We start from the raw sequence: 4,902 nt of genomic DNA, 5'->3' as shown, positions 1-4,902 counted from the left end.
AGTTGCTAACTTTATTGTGTCAGTCCTGAAGTAGCAGTTCAGTTTCAATCCTTGCAGCCGTAAGGGTTCCAACGCGCATGAAAGTAGGACAACTTAGATATGCCAACCTGGGAATTCATTTTCGTTAACGCAGAGTGCGGCAACTACAGCGACGAAGCGTAATGATTAAACTTTATCATTCTATACGTATGATAACGTATCTGGGAACTGGGTGACGACACTAGCACCGGGGCACGGGTCACCGGCGCCGACGTCCGCGTCGTTCTTGCTAAAACCACCCCCGTCTCCTCGCAAAAGAGGGTCGGGGGAAGAACGACTTGATACATGTAAATGAACTTTACTTCGACACAACAACAACTAAAAGGTACTAAACACAGATCGTGTAATCGTTAGGGGACATCGTCAATCAGAGTTGCATTACTTCTCCGGTATCGAGATTTACACCCCAACAACACACCTTAATGGCGTTTCTCGGCTGGATACTTATCAACCAAGTCGTCAAACTGCGTTAAACTTCCTCCGCTGCGTTAACCTGAATTAATTTCTGATTCTGTTTGCTACTGTTTTGTGCACGAAGTGGACTTCCGTGCCGCAGTAGATGTGACCTTTACCAATTAATGTTACTCAGAGCTTAAAAACCAGCGTTATTAGCGTCCTGTAAAGTTGCTGAAAATCAGGATTTCTCAGACTGATCCCGTGATGTTTTGAACAACCTTTTCATTAAACCAGACGATAATAAGGGGATGAACAAAACGAAAACTTAGCTGTTAGGGGTTCTCAAATTCTGCCGTTCTCTCTCAACTTAGGATGAATCGAGCAAAAAAATCAAGGAAAAACAATCAACTGCCGGGAAAACAAAAAAATTTTGATATTCTGCGCTCAGACATTCGGGGCGCACTGCCATTTCGTTCACTTATTTTTAATAATTTTTATAGAATTTCTAGCAGTTTCTGCATTGAGATGGTCCGTCGGCTTCGCGCTTCGCGCGAAAGTTCAGTGGCTCTCTAAACTCTGTACATAAAACATCGCATTGCTTATTACCTTTTGACTTCCGTTGCAAAAACATTCTAATTACTGCAAATAACTGCATTTTTTATGGAATTTCTAGCAATTCCTGCAGTGAAAACGTTCGCTGGCTTCGCGCTTCGCGCGAAAATGTCCATTTATGTAATTTTTGACTTGCTGTACCAAGAATTCTGATTCAATTCGTACTTTATACAAAATTTTTTATAAGTTTTGCAGTAAGTTATTTTGCTATCTTTGGGGTTCTTGGGTTCTCAGTGCCCCTCCCGCCCAAGCGAGTTAAATTCGCCTATGTTTCGCAGGTCCTACTGCGTGTGCTCGCTGGTGCATATATAGATTGTACCGTACTTAAAAAACAAACGTGACTTGGTAATACACAAAAGTTTTAACAATGGTTAACCTAAATCGGGGCCTTCTTGAGACTGCTCATTTCGAAACCTAATTCCAGCATTCAGTTCCATCCTGCCCTTAATGCAGAAATCATATGCAACCACGTTCTATTGTGCACAGATAGCTCAACGGTTGCTGAAACTCGCTTCGCAGTCTGTTCAACACCTTCTTATTTGCTTATATGTATTCATATTTTTTGCGTCTAATCAAGGCAATATCACCGCTGACTGCCATCTGTCGGATATGAATTATTCTTGATATGGATGTTTCTACTATGGACGCCATTGCAACATATCCGTTTCGGGGCCTTACAAGCAGCTCACGCGAGATCAACTATGGGAATACGGTGCTAGTTCTGCGGGAAGATGGTGAATGGTGGCTGGGATACGTGCAGGATATTGACGGCGATCTGATGTTCGTTAATTTCGACTTTGCAACGGCTGACCCCGAATGGATCCACTCACGCCATGTGCGGGCGCAACGCTTTTTGAATGATGAGCGTTGGTATTCGATCGGCTCGCAAGTGACAGCTAACGGCAGCTTTGCGGTGCAGGTGGCGCTGCGCAATACGGAGAACGGACCACATATTTTTCGCTCGGCGCGACTCCTAACGTCAACAACTATGGTAAACTTCTTTTACGTACGGTTGGACGATGATTGTACGCCACAGTACCTGGTGGTCCATCTGTGGCAGATTGCGGTTAAAATTGAACCCGCGTTCGATAAACCGCCGTTATTCAAGCAAACCGGGGGACTGTTCTATAGAAAATTCAGCGTTCCGTTAGCCGATGCTCATATGATTACAAAGCTGGATGCAATGGCGATACGTAAATGTTTATATGGGGCTTGGCTACGCTCGCCCGCAGATACGTCGGGAATAGGTCGGCATATATCAGGTGGGCACGATATTATGTATCTGGCTAATGACCCCGCCGCATATCGAATCTTTGTCCGTGTCACCGGAGCTGGTCTGAGTTTCATTGTCGGCCACTTTCATGAGCATGCCGGGCCACTGGGATGGAATGAAACTACTATGACCAAAGCCTGCGCGAACTTGCATTTTTCTCTGCCAGTACCCCCACCGCTAAATGCTCTCACGGAATTCCAGCAAGAAAGACTAATTCTCGGTATGTGTGTCATGTGCTATCACTGCTCTGTCTTTTCGAAGACTGTGATTACTGTGAGTTGTCGTACCGTTATTGTATGTTCTATCTGTACTTTGCACACCCCACTGGCAGTTCCTGCAAGAAAATGTAATAATCAGCTTAACACAAAACAAGAAAAACATACAAAGGCTGGACGATGGGCTGGACGATGTCAGAAAGTAAATTAGTAATAAGAATCCACGTAACAGGATCGCACAGCGTTCATTATTTGCAGAGATCGATGGATGCATCAGTGATGTGGCACATCCGGTGATAGCCTCCGTCCTGTTCAGTCTGGAACTCCACACTCAAGCCAGACTGCAGCGGTAACGTCTATTGAATACAGAATACATGTGCTAAAGCTACTGAATACATTTGTGTACTGCTTATGCTTTATATTCCACCATTGTGGTGGCACCTCCTATCCGGCGGTTGCGCCCACCAGCACGTTATGATCAACAGCACGAAAACAAAACCGAAGGAAATGTTTAAGTTTTTGTGTCATTCAAGTTATAACTTTGCCTGGGAGCTGAATTATGCCATAACTGCACAAACTGAAAGCCTTACTCTGACTGATCACGAAGACTTCACTAACTTGACTATAGTAACGAAGGTGTTGGTAGCCCTGTTGACCGCAAAGAAGATCCAGCTTCGCTATATCATTATTCAGGATGGCTTCACACCGGAGGGGTTTCGTTCCTATCATGGCGAGTATGATATGCTAGATAACGACAGTATCTGGAGATGTCGCAATCTGGACAGGCTTGCTACCATTTCTCGGCGACTGGTTTTGCGCAACTACACAGTACTGGATATTACCCAAAATGCAGTATATGGTATGTTTGCTAATGGCAGCTTTCCCTCGCGCGAGGCCGGTTTCAACCGGGACTACCCACTTGGCAACCGGAGAATTCCCATTACAATCCCATATCTGATGCTACAGTCTACTGATGGCGATGCTGAACGTCTTTGGCAGTTTGTATTAGCGGCGGAGATGAGTTGCCCTCCGATTGACCCATCCGTCTACGACCGAGTACGATCCATTCACCGGCAATGGATCCAGAAACTGGAGTATCCCAGTCAGTGGCAGAGCATAAGAAACTTTCTGCAACTGTACGTTTAGGATCTGTGCACGCCACGATAACTAATGTTCATTTATAAATTTGCGGTTTTTCAGATACAGCGGTTTCCGACCGGACGATAATGCATGCAAATGGACGCATATGGACCTCAGGCTTCTGGATGTTTCATGCCTTACAAAATTGGCTGTTGCGGCGATTACTGCGCATTTTGTCGTGTTTAGTACAAATGGCGAAATTCCATAATTATTATCAAAGGCGGCATAATTATTATTTACTAGGAAAATGCACCGATGGGTTCATTGACAGACCGGAGCGCAGCTTTTCCGGTGGCATTATGGCATAACAGCGCGACCCATTTTGCTTTAATAGGCTAATACATATTTGTTGCTTTTTTCTCAATAAATAAAATAAACAGAGTGTAGAAAAAACAGGATGCTGTTAGTGTACCGCTTTAAATGGTAAATAAATGGCATAAATAGCGAAAAGAACTTTTCCATCGCCCGTTGTAATTTGTATTGCAAGTTTATACCTGCATGGTGTCTAAATGGCACCGCGTTCCACTTTTATAGTGTTCTAAAATTCATAAAAAACCACACGCAAAAATTTTAAGTACAGTAAACAGACGAAGCCCAAAAGCCTCAGTTTTGGTGCGCAACAAAAGCTAAGGGTAGAAAGCTAACCGCCTAATTTTTTAAACGCATGTTCCTCGCAAAACGGTTTAAACCACTATAATATTCCGTGTTTAAGAATTGTCTGTTAGCAGATTTAATGTTATAAGCTACTTATATCCAAAGTGCTTTTTGGGCGGTAAAGTTCCGATAAATTTAGACACACAAAATAGTTACCCTGAACTAAGCGGTTATGTTATATTCTGAAAATTCCGTTTTCATGATTTCCGGTTATTATTGCGCTCGATTTCATTAGGATTAGCGGCACCGGACGGCGTAGCAGTCAACAAGAGTTTTGTGCATTTTACTCGGGAACACAGGCGGGCTCTAGATTCAGGAAAAGCGCATTGCTTGTAAATTTTCAGGGTACTGCATGTTACAGTACGGCTTAAAATATTTACATCTGCAGAGATCAACAGGGCGTCGCCAAACCAGAACTGAATAAAATTAAATCGCGTCCGATCATTTCGGCCGGCCTACATTTCGGCTACATGGGATCTTTTTCGCCAGCATTCATTTCGGCTGGTGCCAGTTTCGGTCAGCGGTCAATTCGGCGAATGATCATTCGCGTGACAAATTTTCTTAGGTGGAAGA

The sequence above is a fragment of the Paramacrobiotus metropolitanus genome, unplaced genomic scaffold (assembly GCF_019649055.1).
Source record: "Paramacrobiotus metropolitanus isolate TYO unplaced genomic scaffold, Prichtersi_v1.0 Parri_scaffold0000324, whole genome shotgun sequence".
In the NCBI taxonomy this organism is placed as follows: domain Eukaryota; kingdom Metazoa; phylum Tardigrada; class Eutardigrada; order Parachela; family Macrobiotidae; genus Paramacrobiotus; species Paramacrobiotus metropolitanus.
Note: the sequence above shows the minus strand (reverse complement) of the source record.